The 20055-nt window shown below is 38.7% G+C and overlaps 1 protein-coding gene across 12 annotated transcripts in view; it reads right to left on the bottom strand.

Annotated features, from left to right (window-relative positions):
- Positions 1-20055, bottom strand: part of USP54 (ubiquitin specific peptidase 54) — a 98045-nt gene that overhangs the window by 66173 nt on the left and 11817 nt on the right. For 5 of the 12 annotated variants that reach the window (XM_051617455.1, XM_051617454.1, XM_051617456.1 and 2 more), the window contains exon 1: positions 1205-1302. The exons of 1 other annotated variant lie outside the window; for it this stretch is intronic. The gene's annotated coding sequence lies outside the window, so the exon portion shown is untranslated. Of the gene's footprint in view, positions 1-1204; positions 1307-10411; positions 10430-20055 lie in introns of those variants that run through there. 6 more of the 12 variants (XM_051617460.1, XM_051617462.1, XM_051617461.1 and 3 more) reach the window with 3 other exon arrangements.

Below are 20055 nucleotides of genomic sequence, written 5' to 3' on the forward strand. Positions count from 1 at the left end.
ATCAGCCTAGTTGCCCTTCTTTGCACCCTCTCCAGCATCTCGACGTCCTTTCTATACTGTGGTGCCCAAAACTGCGCACAGTGCTCAAGGTGCAGCCTCACCAAGGCCAACTAGAGCAGCAGGATAGAAGTTAGAGTGAGACTTCCCCTTCTAGATGCAAATCAGCTGAGCCTTGCCTCAGCAGACAATGATCAGTATCTCAGGTAGCCTAACGCACTCCAGGAATACAAACAAGTTATTCCTTTAAAAAATATAAATTGGATGCATTTGAATAGACAGAATGTGTTTATTATACTGATGAGTAGTGAAAATTATTCATAGATTATTTCATTTCCCCTTTCCCTCTGGTGACCAACTCTAGAACTGGATTTACAATTTTGTAGGATTAAAACCTCTGCTTAGTGTCACCAAATGCATGAAAATAGTTTGTGGTTTTATACAAATCTACAAATTTAACCAAAGATATACTTCATGCTAAGCTGAGGCAGTGAGAAGTATGGAATAGTAGTGGTACTTATTCACAGAATAATTACTATTTTGGAAACAAGACACTTTACAGAAGGCAGGGGATCAGGAAACTACCCAAGCAAGCTGACTTTCACAAATGAACACATTAAAATAATCAAAAAGCTCTACATATATACATATATTTAATACCTTATTTCATTACCAACTTTCTAACACAGAATTAAACAAGTACAGGGAAGCAAAACCACATCAAAATTGTCAAAAAAGTAGGCAGCAGAGCTTCTGACTAGGTAATAGTTATAGTGTAAAGTAAGAATCAAAATGAACTACCAATATCCCTTCCTGCTGTGACAAACATTAAGGTGAGAAGAGATTCTCACTGACTTAATTTTCAAATTTATAACGGAAGCTATTAGTCAGACAAAGCTATGATATGGTGGACCCACAGGCAGCTTATGTCTTATAAAGTGCCTTTCACACAGGTAGCAGAACATAAAATGTACACATACAAACAGCATTACTCAGCAGGACTAGACTTCAGAAAAGCAAACTACTAACAAACTGAAGCAATACTTTTTCTTTGCATCTTAGAAACAAAGACAATTCATATTGAGTTGCAGTATTTTCTACCTTTCAGTACCTCATATAGGAGAGAACCCCTGCGACAACTTTGATTCAATCAAAAAAAGTCATGTCCCAGCAATGGTGACACTGAATTAAAATCAGCAAGACCTACCTTCAGAAGTCACTTTCTATTGCATGAACTCCATACTGATACTGCAACAAAAGCTGGAGATCACAGCACACTGATAAAACTCTCAAAAGGACTCACTGCTAGGGTAACTGTTCTGAGTAATACTTGCAAAGAAAAATTACTTAAGGGAGGAAGAAAGAGCTAGAATAGCGTGGGAGCGGACAACCTGCTGTTTCAAACAATAGGAAGCTGTTAAAACAAAAAAACAAAGGCCTGCTTCAGCACAGGAAGGTCTCGTTTGAAAAGCGTTGCCCCCGCTGCCACCCAGCAGGCAGGCAGGCAGCTCCGACAAGAGCACCAACAATTCCCTTCCAAAACAGGGTCAAGCAAGAGGGATGAACGTTTCCCAAACTCTTGTATAAAAAAATTCAGATTGGGGGCAGAGGAGGGAGAGACAGGGCTATAAGGTATTACTTCATTTTACAGCAGCAACCTGTGCAAAGATATAACTCCCCTCAATGCAACAAGTGAACTGGTGAGGTTCCTGCAAACTGTGTCGTTAAACATGACAGATGTTTTCTCATTGGAGAGGTTGAGAATCAGGAGTGACGGTGTAGCCATTTCACCAAAAAAATGCAAAGGAATCAAAACACAGCTTCACTTTTGATCCCCTGGTTTAGAGCCCTGCGGTTGCAATGGAAATTTAAAGCATTTTTTAAAGAACAATGATTGCAGGACAATTCCTGGAACCATCCCCTGTGGTGCAAAGACAGTGATACTGATCAAGGATAAAAAGCGGTTTGTTCAGAGAACCAGCTTCCTACCCCCAAGACCTCCCATAAGCTCAGTTATTTAAACTCAAAAGCAGCATCACTACATGATTATTCACAGACTCTCTTACAGTACATACAGCTCCAGGACACTGGTGCCATCTGCATTCAGCATCAATTTGTACTTCTAACATGGTCACATTCATAGCACAGACAGGGAGAATTACTGTATACCCAAGACCAAAATAACTTTAAAGAAAACTTTGATTATGTTACAAAAAACAATGAGCACTTGGCGTTTCTGTTCTAGCACAATATAATGCTAACAAACAGAATCAGATCGAAATATAATAATGCTTTGGACCATACAAGGTACTGAAGATACTATTCCCAATGGGACCATTTACCTAGTAGAAACAAACAATGCAAAAAGGAAGCAGTTGGAATACAATTAAATTGGTTTGCCTTAAGAACAATCCAGTCTTGCAGGACAGAGGGGGCTGAGCCAAGTTTTAACTACGCCTTTCCATAAGGAGAGTTTTGGTGAGACAAAAATGTTAGAAGAAGAAAGAAGAGAAAAAATACCACTAAGGCACAATACTTAAAGCGGTGTTTTACTTCATCATGCTTCTACATGCTTTTTTTAAAGGTTTAGTTTATTTGAAATATGCACACATAAATCTAATGTTCTAAACTTTACTAATAGTGGCATAATTATGAACAAAAAGCAGTACAATGTTCAGTAGCCATACTGGGCTGAAAACATGCTCCACAGCTGCCTGTGGTTATAATGTCATGTTAATTTTGTTGCACACTTTTGTCAAACAGCTTGTTTCAGGCATGCCAAAACACTTAAAAGCATGATTTGCAATACTAACACAGGCCTTTTCCAGGCAAAACCAATATGCCAACCCTCGTTTTTGCCATACAGAAAGACTGATCAAGCCTTCCAGGTGTCCTGCACCATTACTTGGATCTGAAGGCTTCCTTTCAAATGTCCATACAAGTCTTACCAAGAGTTAGCAGGTCCATTTGCTCAAGTAGCATTATGTCCAGGACTCTATGACCTGAGGTTGGCAAGCACCCTTGCAGAGAAAACACTAGTTACTTCTTCCTTCTTCCTCCTCACTCCAAAGGAAGAAGCATTCACCTTTCCTTCTCAGACACATTCCTATGACTCAACTGATTTCCTTGCTGAGGTGGTGTGGGCCAACACTCACAAAATGACAGAAGCACCTACATCAGAAATACCAAGAGTTTTGCAGTATGATGTTTACAAATTCCTATTTGCTTCAGGCTTAGTTTCCATAATTTCAGAACTCTGTTTTTTGCTAAAATGCTTCAGGTGACCACATATACCTGAGTAACTCCTAGAAGTATGGATCAAATTTTGGACATTTTCCAGTACCTGATCTGACACCATTTTACGCAGTTCCTCAGCATGTGGAGAACTGAGATGAACAGTTACCAGTCTGAAAAATACCTCATTCTTTCAATATTTCATTTTGTGAAGAAGCATGAAAATTATTTCTAGCAGCTCTCTTTAAAGCGAGTTCAGTTCTTCATCACACCTAAAATTAAAACTTTTAAAAATCATATGAACAGCTAAGGGTTTTATGACTAAAACAAAGCCCCCTGCATCAGACAGAAATTAAGATTTCACTCCCTGCTGCTGATAGTCAAACAGTTCAGAAAGCAAGCAGGGCTCCATGCCCCAAACAGAAGCAAGGGGACACATCCCTAGTGAAAACGTAACAGCACTGCTGTGATTTGCCAAACACGTCAGCTAAGCATCTGACTCACTGCCACCAAACTAAGAATTCAGAGCAATTACCACATTTCAGCACAGAACAGGAAGAAAGAAAAGAAGAAAAAGAACACTTCCACTCTTCTAACATTTCACCTAAATTAGGCCAGCACAGCAACCCTCAAATAGCTCTGGTCAAGTACTACAGCCCTAGGGCTACCAGGACCTGACAGCAGTGCTACCTGTTATACAGCCACCCACATAGTGGCCTCAGACTGAAATGAGGCAGGAAAACAAGACAAGATATAGCAACAGAAACAACTCTGGAATCTCTCTCCCTTCTCGATTTTCTGCTTTGGTTCAGATATCAGCAATATGAGAAGCAAATGTATCTGCAAACAACCTAATCTATTAAAAGCATGTATGTGTACAGCTAAGCAGATTACAAAAGCAGAAGTTAAAAAAAAACTGAAGAAACAAAGTATAGATGACAGAGAGCTGCAATAATCATTCTGACAGCAACACTGAAAACAGTTCTTTTCCCAGTGTCTGCAGTCATATGATTTTGGCTTCCTTCTGCCATTGGAGATCATGTAGCTTCTCATCCAGCAAAGGCTATGCTAGCCCTTCCCTTCACCTTGGAATAATTTTCCACCACAGCACACCTACTCAGAGCTGTAAGTGTCAGCACATTTAGTAAAGTTTAAATATCTTAAGTTTGTCTACATGGAGAAGTTTATCAGGAATAAGTCATTTGTGGTGAAAAAGCACCTTGATTGCCTTAAACAAAGAAGCTGGTTGCAGAAGTTCCTGCCCACCTTTCACAGGTCACTCAATTCCTGCTCTCATCTGATGCTCTGTTCTGCAGATGGCAGCCTGTGTAGGACCACATTATAAAGTGCATCATGAAAACAATCTGGGTTAAACATAACCAGAAAAAAAAAAAACATGCAGGTAGCTATTTTTATATTTTCAGTTATTCAGAATAAAGGGCAGTCCTGCAGTAAGCAGTTTTAATCAGCACAACACTGACCAGGAAACTACTAGGGGTACAGCAAGAGAAATAGTAGTTAAGGTAGCTTCTTTCATGAGCTTTGCCACCAAAGCCAAGACATGGTACAGATGCATTAATTCCTTGTACAGGTAACAGTGCATTCTATGATAAAGCTACACTAACCAGACAGCTGCTATCAGCGTGGATCCATTCACCGTCACGTGCACCCTCTGCTCCCCTTATGCTGATGCTGGGCAGTCCGCTAAATGAACTACTACAGGGGAATAAATCAGCAAAAAGCAATTCTACCAATGGAAATAAAAATTACAGGGTTTTCTTCATCAGCTAGTTCACTCAGGATTCAGAGAAGCAGGCTTGATGAGCAATGCCTCTTGGCCTGAAGATTCTCTTACCCAGATAGCAAAGCTGCAGTCAGATGCATGTGTGGCAATCAGTAACACAAACTAAAGGTGTGGTTTTGTTTAACTGTGTGAAACACCAGGCTGTGTCAGTCTGTTTACTTTCCCTATCCTCATGCTCCCACTGCTTCCGAGTATGGCATTGAGTTGCAAGCCAGTTGCATGAGCCACTTCAACTGAGAGCAGCCACGTCACACAGCTGAGCAAGGAGGGAGCAGAAGCTACCAGCAGAGACCCAACAACGTGCCCAGCCCTTTCCTGAAGCAGGCACAGTGAAACTGCATGAGGTTAACACCAGACTGCACTCCAAGAAAGATCAGTTCAAAACAACTGCTGCAAATTACAACCCCTGGTTAATCTTCTCTAGCCTTTTTAAGTAAGTGCATTCTTCTAGGACAGTGGGTTTTAATTTACAGTACGAATCCTCTAGACTTTTAAGAAGCCTGAAAACAGATGTTTGCCCCCTTCATCAAAAAACCTTTGCAGTCAAAAAAGTTAATTTTGTGAAGTGGATACAAAGCAGTGACCATCATCATTTTTTGAAGGGTGGGGAGGGTGGTTCGAGGAAGAGAAGCTCATGTTCCCACATCAGCAGTGTATTTTTCAAGTGGAGGGAAAAAAGCCAACAAAAATCTAACAACAGTCTGACAAACTTCAGCACAATGTGTTCAAATATATTAGGCAAACCCACACACTGTACTCAGCTGACCTTCCCCACATGGCAAGACAATTGTTTAAATACTGTTTGAAGTCGGGGGGGGAAAAGCACAGCAAAGTCTTCATTTTACTTTGTCAACACAGCTTGTTTTGGTAGGGTGGACACAGCCTTAAACCAAATGGACCCATATAGTCAAAACTAATGAAAATCAATACTGCTTTCTCCATTACCATCTGAGCTATTAAATTATTTTATTAAAATCAGGTTACCTAGAGATATTAAAGTAATTTGTAAATTACAAGATGAGCAAAAAGCTTTTTTTTCTACTTCTCAATATGGCTAAAGAATAACAAAACATCCTGTTGTTTTGGTAGTTATCAAGCAAGAATCAGAAATACTTTTCAGGACTATTCAGAGACTGGCTAACGTGAGGGCAGAGCTTTAATGCCCTTCACCTTCCTTCAGCCTCCCAATTGCTCATTCTCATCCTTGCGCAACCCTTTCCAATATGGCAACACAACCATTCGTGTGGTGACAGAGGCAACCTCATTAGGGTAAACAGCAACTGGGTGGAAAGACAGGCCAGGGTAGTTTGAAGTGAGATCTCTTCCTCAACATTCCCTACACGGTCCCACAAGTATTTGTTGTTTAGGGTGGCTCAGTGCAGTAGCACCAGCTAAATTACTTGAGAAGCTATGGCCTGTAGTCTAAAGCAAAATCTAAACTAGCTTTAAAAATAAGCTTAGGAGCAGTAAAGTGCAAAGGCTTCCTTTGTATATAAAGTACAGTCTTCAGCTATCAAACCTCGTGGTTTGACAAATTAATCTGGCCCACTCACAACTTTAAGAGTAAAAACTGTGTATATACAGTCTGTATACACAATATTTTCCACTTAAATGAAAAAAGATGTGTATTTTTTCTTATGTGTATGTACTGCAAGACAGAGTGCTCCTCATTGAATGAAACCAGTCTTCCTTCTGGCAGATGACTCAAAACAAGAAAAGAAATACTAGGAGAAAAACAAAGCATTAGTAAACTGAGCACATCATTATCAACATATCCTGCTAGTAGTTTGGCTTTTTACATTGAGGAATTCAAGGAACCCTAACCTAGTGCTTCAAACTAGTTTTACCTGCAGCACAGGGAGGTCTGAGAGTCCTGTAGACAGAGTTTAAAGGTCACCAAAAACAAACAGGAACCAAAATACCACTCTTTACCAAAGACGTACCCCCACAAATACCACAGATAACTGCATTTCTTGTTGCTATTACACTCCTAAAACCAAAACAAAATCAAGGAAAGCAATTCTACTGCTTACTTATTCCTAGTGACTGCAAAACACTGTGTACTGTATTTAATCCATCCTGCTTTCTGTGGCTTTCACCTCAGTATGCGGACCAGCACCAAAAGCGTTTTTTATAAATATCCTAACAAAAACAGACGGTGCAAGTTCTTGACTACAAGTAACACACCAGTTCACAGATGCTTGTTAATCAAACAAAGCACTAAATTAAACTTCTTGGTTAAAGCATGAGCAAGTTCTCTGAATGAGTGTGATGCCATGTCATGGCCAAATCAACAGAGAAGTCTCCCATGACCCGTGCAGGTGAGACAAACAGACAAAGTGTTTTATGCCCTAAAAGGCATGGCACAAATTTTGTTTCCCTGTAAGAAAAAAAAAATCCTGTGGTTTAAATATGACCCTAAGACATTCAGGAATTAATCTACAGTTTGACTAAGTTGGGAATCAGAAAATAACTATTTCTGTCTGAAGTACACACATGGCATTGGACCAGTATAACTGGAGTGACAAATCCATATCTATCCACTTTTCCCAGTGTCATCAAGAACTTACACTATTTTGTGACCCTAAATTATGGCACCCAAACTGTAAACCTCGATACATCTGATTTTAGCAATGCTGTTGCCCTTGACTGCTTCATTTGTCTGCATCAAATAAAAGTAATGACATTAAAACCAAAAAGATGACAACAGGTTGGAGGTGGAAGATTAACTTTGGAAACTAACTTACACTAGTGTGAAACCAAAATGGAAGTAAGCTCATAAAAAAGTCCTCCTTTCCTATATTTGTTTGTACCCTTTGATATTCTAGTTCCTTGGCTTCATGAGTTTACTTTTGTATCACTTAATTTAGCAACAGAAATAACAAGATCCCAAAGCCACAGTTATCAAGAAGGTAACAAGACTCATATAACACTTTATATCTTACAGTATTTTAAACTTCCTCCACTAATTATTTTTCATTCTCTCTTATTTTTAATATTTGTCCTATGACTGAACCTTGGCAGAGTGACATGTAGTCTGTTTGTATAGCACAGAACTCCCGAGAGCATTTACATCCATACAACAATATTGGAAAAGCTGAAAACAACAGTGAATGGCACAGGTGATTCCAGGAATCACCCCAGTCATGGAGGGAGGGGTATATCAATATTTTAAACAATTATGAATTGCAAAATAAAATAAGTAAATCCTCTACGAAAACCTGCCATTAGAAAGTACGGGGGAAGTAACAGCACTTCTTATCCTTTCACCTTGAAATGTTCTCTAATAATTTAATTAGAATACCAAATATTTCTTAAAACTGCATACACCTACAAAACCTGTTGCAGATGCTTAAAATCCAGTTACTTTTTCAACACTATATATCATCACAAATGAGGGTTATTGTTTTTTTTCACAGCCAATGAAATTAAATTGGCTTAACATGCTAAAGTATCAACAAGGAGGACACAAAACAGCTGATGACTTCCAGAGGAAACAATGAACCACTTGTCAAAAATCTATGGATAGTCACACCCATCACAGTAATAGGTGCCATAATGAAAAAATATACTTAGCAGGTAAAGAGATTTTCAGGTAGAGAAGTAATTGACCGGATTTCACCCTGTAGCCTAATCCTACTATGTTGTGGATTACTTAGTTGTTCACCTTAGCCTGGCATCCTAAGCTGCATCACCCTTTTATACTACAAATCTGCTTCAGACAGAACACCAGTACTCTCTGCCTAAGTATGCAAAAAAAATACTACTCATTAAACACTATTGCAATATGACGTTCACTCAGAGGTTCCTCTCCACTGGGTGTGTGGTGCATGCAAAGCACAAGTATAGATTAATATACCTAAATATAAAGACTCCATTGGTCTTAAACCGTGCTGTATTAACATATGTCATGCCTTAAAAAAAGCACTACTAATATAAGTCAACTAGGATAAGGCAGATTCCAGGAGAAAGGTCATTGCTGCCCATCTATCCATGCAGGGTACCCACTACAAAGTGCAGTGTAGAATACCAAGTACAGTATGAACATCAGCAGCTAAATTTAGAGAATACGCTATCAAGGCAATAGATGAAAGAAACCTGCAGAAAGATGGATTCAAAGGTGTGCATTCAAAACTAAAAATAGTACATATCATACATACAGCCATACATAAAAGTAACTTTTTTTATTGCAATGAGGAGCTACTGCAGAAACCTGCTCTGCAGATTTAAAGACTAAATCTGCTTTGGATCTAATGCAGAAATTAGATGTGATAGAGATGGCCTTTCCAATTCAAGACTTCAAAGGGAAGTCTTAGCCTACATTTTTAGCATAAGAATTCCAGAGAGACCTCACCTTCCTCTAAGTCAAGAGTAAAGCCTGATAAAGTCTTGTTTTACATCCTCACCTCTTTCTGCTACCCAGAAAATGAGAGGCCCTCCTGTCTACATTATCCTAATGTGATAATTCACTTGAGCATGGAAACTTTTACCATTTTTATTTCTGTCAATTTTAACTTATCTGGTGAAAAGTGAACATTAGACAAGACATTAGAACTGCCAATAAAAAGTCTATTTATCTGGATAGTAAGTGAATGTTCAAATAAAGGTTTCAGTGTCTCTCTACCCTTATCAAAAAGAAAAAAACATTTAAAAAAATCATACAACAAACAAACAAAACACAAACAGAAACCCAAAAGGTACAACCAAAGCCATAACCAAAACTTTGCCTTTCTTCACCAGAACTATCAAATGCGATTCCTGTAAATATGAAGATTCAAGTGGTGTAAATTCCACACGGGCTTGCACATTCCCACTTAATTGGCAAAGGGCACGGCCATTTCCCTTCTCCATACAGATGGGCACCATCTCCCCATTGGCAGGGGAGGAAGCGCAGCCGTAAGACACCTTGCGCTCCAGAGCAAGCTCCTGAGCTCCAGACTCCGGTCTTTTGAACTGCCTTGAATTACCCAAGAATTGAGAGTTAAATTTAACACAGCACCTTCTACCAAGGGCAGCAGGCACACGGTGCAATTCATCACCACGAGAAACAGAAACACAACTAAGGCAGGAGTCGGGGTTAATTTACTCTCCCAGCAACAGCTGAAACAAGTAAATACAAGTTAAGCGCAGAACACTACGCATGCCTATACAAAAACAGCTAAGAAAGCTGTTTGCGGGCAATGAAGCACCCTGCGCACAGCACATCTTCCCAGCCTAGCCCGCGGAAGGGACGACCCCACGCTCACTCGCACGGCACAACGCACACCGACCGAGCCGACACCTGCCGCAACGCCCCGGCCCCGAGCAGCCTCCCGGGCAGCCGCGCCCCCCGCGCCCGGCGGCACCGCGCCCCCCGCGCGCGCCCCCCGCACTCACCGCAGCCCGCCCCGCCGCGCGCCCAGCGCGGGAGCGGCAGCGCGAGCCAGGCCCCGCCCCCCGCACCGTGACGTCACCGCCGGGGCCGCGCACCTGATCCCCGAGCAGGTCGAGCCTTAAAGGGGCGGCGGCGCTGCCAATGTAGCATGGCACAAAAGTGATCACTGTTGGGTTTGTACCATTGTCGCCTGGCAAATGCAGACCCACTCAAGGTGTAACTGGCATAAATCTAACTTGCCACTGTCCTCTAATCGAAATCAAGTGTCCTCTTACCCCGCTCAGTCGTCCTTTCTACTAAGAAAATGTGCTGGGGACCTTAAATCGGTACCTGCTGCACTTCCACTCTGCTAGGCAATAATACTAAATGCAGCAGAGAGAAGAATTAAATGGAAGCTACAAACACTAAAATTTCCTATGCAGGAAGCAAATTTGATCAGAAACGCAGTAGTTCCTACACTGTCCTTCCTATTTTGTCTAACCCATACAGAAAACATTGTCGTGCCATAAATCTAGCCATGAAAACACAACAGCATCACTTCAACCTCAAAAAGGTTGCTGGAAATTCTCAAGCTGCAGCCATGCAGGCACTTTTTCTTCCACTAGTTTTAGCATAAAATCACCAACCAGTCTTAACTGCCACATCCTCCAACTTTCAGGGCAACTGCATGCAAATCAATTAATCTGTCTGATCCAGCTCCTTATCTGTAACACATCAAATGATACTTACTTTCCCAATTCTCATCTATTCTTTCACTAATAGTCCTTACTTTTAGATATCAAAGATAAAATAATAATGGAGGAAAGTGTCGCTCATTCTCCAACTAATATCATCAAGGTTTTACTTAACATCTGACGGATAATTTTAAACAATTACTTCCTTCTGCAAAGTGCCTCTTTTCATTTGTTTCTATGCATGGGTTCCACCAGCACTCATCAGAAACAGTATTGGCCTTTGGAAGAGCAGCATTCAGACCAGAAGATGAGACACAGCATTCTGGTTTGCACACAGGAACAGGCTGAATTATGCTTTAGCACAAAATATTATAGCCTCAGATAAAATTTTGCTTCCTGCTTTGGTAATAAGGAAGATACCATAAAAGATGCATTTATTAAAATACCTGAATTGTATTCAACTCTCTTTTCGCCCTATAGAGATTATTTCTTTTTTTGCCCTGATATTTTTAGCCATACATGTCTAAAAACATTTTCTTCATGTTTAGACCTTTATTTCTTTTTTCCTCATTCTCTGAGTATTTGTAAGCTCTGTTCTTCTACTTTACTGAATAATCAATACTATCTTTCAGAAAATAGTGAATGTGATATGGCATGTTCTCTAAAACAGAATTTCACTTTCATTCCAATCTCAAACTGCATGTGGACATAAGTTATATGACATTATTTTAAGTACTTTTAAAAAAAGGTTTTAAGACTAATCTGAATTAAATTGGTATCAATGGCAAGCACCAATGCTAAATACTTTTAGAACTAGGGGATCTCATCCTTTCAGCTCTCTAGGCTTTTTCGTCTTTCATTCTAAGATGAGAAATAGTGTGGAACAATCAAAACAGTTACATCTATGCTATAATTTTAAAAGCCACTTACTGTCAAAAACTAGGTTGTCAGTGCACTAGTGCTAGTTTCAATTTGACATCTCATTTGCTAAAATTTTAGTGGCAAACAAGCAGTGGGTTTTTATTTTAAAGTATATTTAGAACAGATTATCTTATTTGATAGCATTAAATGTCAAATTTAAATACACTCAAATACACTTTTCTCTCAGTAAAAACAATTCTAATAATTTTTAAATGTAGTACTAAAAAAAAAAAATAAAGTCCCTCGGTTGATTGTTACCCATCCTGTTTGGTGCCCTTTTGATCACAGGGCTCCCACACTTACAGAGGCAGCTAAGCAACTTCAGCTGGAGCCTGGAAGTCGGCTCTTCGCAGCTGATAGATCAGCTATTGTCTGTAGCATGTTTGCAGGGCTATTGCTTATCCACACTATTGTGTTGCCTTCCTGTTGCCTTCCCCTAGAACCAACTATTAAATTAAACCTACATACTTACACATATTACCATCCAACATATCTATCCACTAGCAATGCTGAATATTCTAGACTTGATTAAAATTACAGCTCAAATCTGTTTTGCACACTGAAAGCACAATAAAGACAACTTCTAAATTGTATTTCATCTAAAGACCATTTTTCCCAAAAAATTTTAGTAGCCTAAATAAATTCAGTGCTGCTTTAAGAATTAACCTTCCTCCACTTCCTTCAGAACTGAAACCTACTACTTAAGACTTTTTGACACATCACTAAATTGCAAGTTTGGATTGTAATTCTGCTACTAGTCTTTACAGCACCACACTTTAAATTACACTTATAAATAAAGCTTCTGTTATGTATCTTAATGTGGTAACAACATCCAAACAGCCTAATCCAGGATACCCTGGTAGGAGGCATCTTTACAGAATAAAGCAAGACAAAAGTAACTTTTGTTGGTCAAGGGTAAGTTAGTTATTATCTTCATTAAGTCAAGCACAGAAAGTGCAACATGATACACTGTAAACAATGAGACAGGTGGTCAGTGCTTCTTCAGTAGATTCCAAGTGTAGCTAAGAAGGGTAGAAGTCCAGTTCCAGGAAAAACTAAATTTAAGGTATTCATATTCCATCTCCTTAAGAAAAAATAAAGCCATGAGTTTTCTGACCTACCTATGGCTTTCAAAAACAATAGGTAAGATCCTACATGAAATTACTCATTGACCAACAACCCTCTGCTGCTGAAGATTTCATTGCTACCCTGCTATGCAGGGGAAAAGCAGCTCTATCACCCTAACCTGGAGGACTGGCAAGAGCTCAGCAGTGATCACTCGGCAGCACCACAGTACTCCCAAACCCCAGGCATTCTCATTTTGTATTGCACCAAATGCTGGTTTTGCCTCGTATATCCAGAAGCATCAATACTGCCTAGAGCTGGTTGATGAGGTTGCAACATCTTGCAACTTCTAGACTATGGTATGTCTTCATTATACATTCCTCCTACAGAATAGTCTCATCCTTCCAATTCCAGTGGCACATGCTACTGGCATTCTCTCAGAGACTTAGCATTTTGGGCATATTTTTCAATGATGATTATTTTATCACTGAGTATTCATCAGCAATAAACTGTGTTACTTTGCATTCCACTACAGTAAGGGTCCTCCTATTTATTCCAAATATCTACATCACCTGCTAGATTCACACAGTGAGCTCTAAGTTTTCAATTTAAAAGCAAGAATTTCTTGCTCTGACAGTTCAAAAAGAATACCTGAGCCTGAAAAGCACAGCCCTGTGAGTTCTCCCAACATGTATCTGTCCAGAAATTTGAAAGCTAACCATGAACATTTAAATAATCAATGTTAGCAAAACCTCTGCTTGTAGATAATATGAACATGACCACCCAGCTAGGAAAGCAAGCTATGTGATGAAGGAAAAAAATTTAAAATTACAGAATTTGGCCCAAACTCACTGTGGGATGGAGAAGCAAAATAGTAGGATAAGAGCTACCCTAGCAGAAGACTGAGGAGTTCAAATCATCCCCTCATACTCAAACCAACAACAAACATATCTGTTTGTTGAAGGATCAGGATCACCCTGATCCTTTCTATGATATGCAAAAAACCTGCATCTCTTAAAAGCTCCAGAACGATTCCCTGAAGGTCTTCGGACCCCTGAAGTTTTCACATCACACATCTGCCCTGAGATTAGAGGCTACTCATCACCTCTGATCCAGCTGTCAGAACTTCCAGGTTTCTTCACAAACATCTTAAAAAGGCAAAGAAGTAAACAAAAAAATAATAAAATAGGGGGGAAAAAAAGAAGGCAAAAATGTAAATGTGAACCAGCTTACAAGAAATTATTAGAAAGAAGGAATTTCCTTCACATTTACTTAAACAAAAAGTCCCATTAAAAAGTGCTTCAAGCTGTGACAAATTCCACTCTCAGGCACAGAATTCAGGTTTGGCTGGCTGCACTATATACACAAGCTGTTGGCTTTGACTCATGCAATCACTTACTCCTCTTTGAGAAAACAAACCAAAATGGCTAAGCAAGGTAATTTCCAACTGCAATAATGAAAGACGTGTGTTCTGGAGTATAACAATGCAAAAAGAGACTCAAACTATGCTAATAGCACATGCACTCATTTCTCAGTGGAGAAACACACAATGGAAATTAGGAAATTTTTATAAACAAAACAATTACCTACAGTACACTCCTTGTTGTCTTATGATAATAATATGTTGGAACCCCAAAGTGCTGGACTGACAACTGAAGTCATTATGAAAAAAAGAAATAAAAGTTCACTATTAACAGGTTTGTCAAGGGCATAAAGCAGAAAAGTGAGCTGAAAAGCTTGCACAGTAGACCTAGTAATTATGTAGTCAGCAACAAAAACAAGAGGAAAGCTACTGAGTTAGAGGACATTAGAAGGGGAAGGACAGGCAACATGGAATCTGCCTGCATCATCATTTTGTCTAGTGAATGCTGTCTCAGGGTAAATAGTCTCCACTTACAAACTCCATGTACATCAGGTCCAGCATAATAAATAATTTTTTTAATCAGTAACTTTCCAAAAAGTCTATATATACTGTTCACCAGTCTTAAAATACTGTTGCTATGCAAAATACAGCTAAACAAAGAAAATGCCTTATGAGAAACAACAATCAATTATCTCAGACACTGGTCCTTTGCTCCCTGTCCAAGACCTAATCTGCATTTTTTGCAACAGTTTAAGATCACTTACTTGTCTTGCCCTACCTCTCTTGGATGGGCCTTACTCTTGAGAACTTCCTACCTTCTTGAAATAGCCTACTACATACACAGACACAATTATGCCTTCCAGTTTAATTTTTGGGTCTTGCAAGTTCCCCCTCTTCCCCAGTTCAAATTATTTCAGTCTTTCCTATTAGACCCCATTCTATTAAATTATTACTCTTCTCCCAGCATCTGTTCAGCTGAGCTGTCTTTTCTTGGAGCATTTGCCCTAACCAGATGCAACACTTCAACTGAGGACTTACCTGTAGATAAAAAAGACTGTTCTGTGTGTTTCACAGCTTATAGTCATATTTTTATCCCTCCTGATCTAAGTTTGCCCTTTTTCAATGTCAGTTCTGGAGAATTGCTACCTAATTACTTGTTCCCTACCCTGTATTTGTGTATTTAATGATTTCAGTTAACTGTCGAACTTTAATCTGTGCCTATTTATCTCCTAAGATTTTCTCAAAATAATTTTGTGCTCTTAAACTTATGCCCTATGTATATACACTCCTTCCAAGTTTTGAGGGCATTTTTAGTGAATCAATTTTGTAAGCACACTCTCTATTCTATCATCGAGGTAATTAACAAAAAGATTGAAGTGAAGCAGAATGAGTATGGAACCAACAGACTGTGGCAGATTCACATTCAATATAACTCTTTCATTTTTAGAGAGAATCATTAACCACCCACTAAGCACAGTCATCCAACAAGTCTTGCTCCTACTCTACTATAGCTTTTCAGGCCATGTTTCTTCACTTCTTTGTAATATTATTGCATGAAACAGTGCCAAAGAACTCACTATCATAAAAATATTAACATTCACACTTTTTTTTGTCAGTTAAAAGGCCTTATTGTCATGTTACAGAAAAAAATTAAACTGACAAGACTATCTAGTCTTCCTAAATTCATGCTGGTTGTGACTCATGTTCGTGTTGTCTTCCAGAGGCTTATACTTTGTGCAAGAATTTGTTCAAAATGTGGAAGATGACAGGAATGGTCTATAATTTCCTGGCTCCTTTCCCCCACCTCTCCTTTTCCTTTTCAAGTCTTCCAGCATCTCAAACAGCAGCTAGCGCTACTGAGATAGCTTTGGTAATGTTATTTTTTTTCTTTAATTTCATTAGGTCCAGCCTAATAAATAACCTATCCAAGTACTAAGTATGCAAAAGGCTTGGTTCAGATTTTTCATCCATTTTCTTTGTCCTCTGTCCTTTGTATTTCTTTGGTATTTCTAAACGGGGTGGTCATTTCTAGTGCAATGGTAGCACACAGATCTGCAATAAGACAGAAACCAAACAAAACCTGAGCTCTGCAATCCAGACTTGCAAAAACATCAGGTAGGGAAGACCAATTAGCAGATCGTTTGCAGCATATTATCATCGGTTCTGTGTCAATTACGAAAGGCAGACAGGGCTGGGCTGAATAGGGGGCTTCGTATTTTGTTCACATACTCATGCATATATACTAAATAAGGGATTTGAGATAAGAGATTAAGCCTGACTGATGATGCTGCAGACACTGCCACTCACAGTGTGTTTGCTCTGATAGCACAGCGCACAAAACCAGCGACCCTTCTGTACATTCCTACACCACTTCATTTAGAAATGTTGGTTACTTGCCGTCATTGCCCAGAACTAAACTCCATAATAATAGACTCTTATTATGGTACATATGTATATATATGGCAGTTTAAGATGTAAATATTTTCTTTCCTTATTTTAAAATAGCAACAATGGACAGGAAAGAAAAAAAGGTTAAAGATATATCAGCAGCTCTAATGTAGCCAGGTAACTAATACATACCTTTTCTTAAGTGTAGTGTATTCACCACACAACCAAATTGTTTCTTTCCTTTTCACAAAAATTATACAATGATTACAGAAAACTGAAATCTGCCTGTTCTCTTCTGCATACATTAAACATACTCATAGCCTTCCAGGTGCTTCCCTTTATCGAAAAATTACATCTTGCCACAAATACCAGAGAACAAAACAAGTAGGATACAGTAATACAATTGTAAATTAACATCAAAAGGATAGTTAGGGTGCAAAAGTATCCTTAAAATTAATTAGTTGCCCTAAGATTATCCAAAATTCCTCTGACACATTGTATAATTTTCACAAAACTTCACAAATAGCAAAGCAAAACCTAAAAGTTTAACATTAGAAGAAAAAAGAATGAAAATATTATGTATGTAGGTTAAGATGCTAAGTTAGTATTTAGCTTTTGGGGAGTATCTGACTTTATCCACTTAATAGTACAAATACTAGCTTTTGAATAAAAGAAAAACCTACCATTTCAGACATACCATGCTTTGCCCACCACAGAAAGAGGCTAAAATACTGATTTATCCTGACTTAACAAGATATTGACCACCAGCTGAACTGCATTAATTGACTAATATATTTCTAGTCCAATTACTCTGAGAAGCAACACGTTAGCATAAACCACTAGTGAATTGCCTATATATACTCAAGGGAAATCTCAGACAATATACTAAAAAAAGAACACTTATATTATGACTGCTCAATCAATTATTTACAGCTTACCACATTTTTCCTGATGATGCAAAGCAATTTACAAGGATTCAGGCTTTAACTGGTGGGGTTTGGGGGAGTTTGTTTGTTTGCTTTTATCTACAGGAAATATTTAAAAAAAAAGTTTTGGAAACTAGTAAGAAAGTAAATGTTACTGTTATTTTTATTGACCGTCTTAGCAATATTTAACACTAATATTAATCACTATTAGATAGCATTTTACTGGCCAATTTGAAGTGTGCTGGCAGTCAGTTACATTTTGAAAGAGACATTAAACAACTGTAGTTTATTTTCTTTTACATGAAGTAGATTAATTACTACAGCTCCCACAACATAATAATTTCAACTCAGAGCTCAAGAACTTCATATGTTTAGAAAAATCAAGATAGCAAGAGGCAGACCTTGCAGATATGATTTGCACTGCTGTGTCATAGCTATTTCCATTGATACAAAAAAAATAACATAGATGCAGACTTCTAGTATTACCTTTGAACTTGAAAAGAAGAGCACTCATATCTAGTTCACTATCTGCTACATGATTAGCTTCTATGCTCTATTCACAACCTCACTGGAATTCAGTCCAAATACTTAGTTTAATACTTAGTTTAACAATTCTCTAACAGAATTTGAATGGTTAGTACAGCCTGTATTCACAATGCTTGTTTATTCTTAGTCTTAGCTGCAAGCTCAGTTGCATCCCATCTACAAGGGTATGGGAAGGTTTACATTAGATATTAGAAGAAACTTCTTCACCGAAAAGAGTAACGAAACACTGAAATGGGCTGCTCAGGGAGGTGGTTGATCACCATCCCTGGAGGTGTTTAAAAGACATATAGATCTTGTGCTTAGGAACATGGTTTAAGCATTGGACTTGGTAGAGTTAGGTTGTGCTTGGACTGGATGATCTTTAAGGTCCTTTCCAATGAGAACAATTCTGTGATTCTGTGACCAGTAACAAGAAATAATTACTGCTGATTAATCAGTGAGCTTCTGAATTAAATCTAATTTCTCTCTCATATACAGATATGCACACAATACATTAGCAAAATCATCCACTAACTCATAAGAATTCATTGTAATGTTGTTTCATTAGGCTACTTTGCATAGCCTCCAAGAACTCCCGTCCCCAAGACTCAAGTCAACAGATTTTAGAACTATTTCTATAAGAACACAGACAGTGCAAGATCTGTTTCCTCTTCTCACTGAACTGGGAATGTGACAGCACTGCAACAGCCAGAATACCCAAATTCTACTCCCAGTTCTACGCTAACATCCTCCAATAAGCCAAGCCTCTGTGTCCATCTGCTCTGGCTATTTACGATACAATGCCAAAGTACATTTGTTGAAATCTCTGGACTGAAATGCTCAAAACAGAATTCTAGTTAAAAAAAAAAAAAAAAAATGGGAAAAACATGCTGAGAACTCAGCTCACCTAGATTAACTTGAATTTTCAAACAGTAAAAGGAATATTGCCTGATTATGAAGAAAAGACATGAAATAAACCCTCATCCCCTTGCTTGTCAGAGGAAGCCCTGTTTCTGGACATCCATCACAACAAGCAAGGGAGCAGTGCCCTATAAAGCAGCTGATTCTAACACAATTAAACCTGGATAACAGCTACATGCAATTTAACAGGGAAGGCTGGAATGGAAGGTGATGTAATAAATAGCCACTGGAAACTAATGCTGTAGTGGCAGAGTTTATTCCTCTAGAATTTTAAATGATGTCACCTTTTCCCTAGTACCAACCAACCAACCGTTTACTATTTGAATGGATAAACTGAACCTAAAGACATTATTGGAGCAAAATGTTGTACATGTTCCTTTCTTTAGTATTTACCAATAAACTGAGCCCTCTAGCCTGCTCTCCTTTGTATTTACTTCCTCTTTGATGGATCAACAGTTTTGCAACTTAAAAACTGGCTACTTTGAAACTGCAAAGTTTAAACTGATTACATTTTAAAAAATTAGATCATGTCTATAGCTCTGTTGAAAAATGTGCTTATTGAGTACACACAACTTTTGTCAATGTTATTACTTTTGCAGGCACAGATGTTTGTTATCCATGCTTAATTGGGCACAGCAAGAATTAATCTAGAGCCAGGGCAAAGACAGAAGGAATAGACAACATATTGTTTCACTAAAAACACCTTCCACAAACAACCTAGAAAGCTGTGAAATTGCACAGAACACCATGGGACCATTAGACTCCCAGCAACACCTAACCTCGCTCACAAAGAGCAAAGCTGCAGTCAAACACTTTGGATAAAAGTGCTAAAAATCTGTGTGTATCAAGGACTGAAGACCACA

This window comes from Apus apus, chromosome 4, assembly GCF_020740795.1.
Source record: "Apus apus isolate bApuApu2 chromosome 4, bApuApu2.pri.cur, whole genome shotgun sequence".
Taxonomy (NCBI): domain Eukaryota; kingdom Metazoa; phylum Chordata; class Aves; order Apodiformes; family Apodidae; genus Apus; species Apus apus.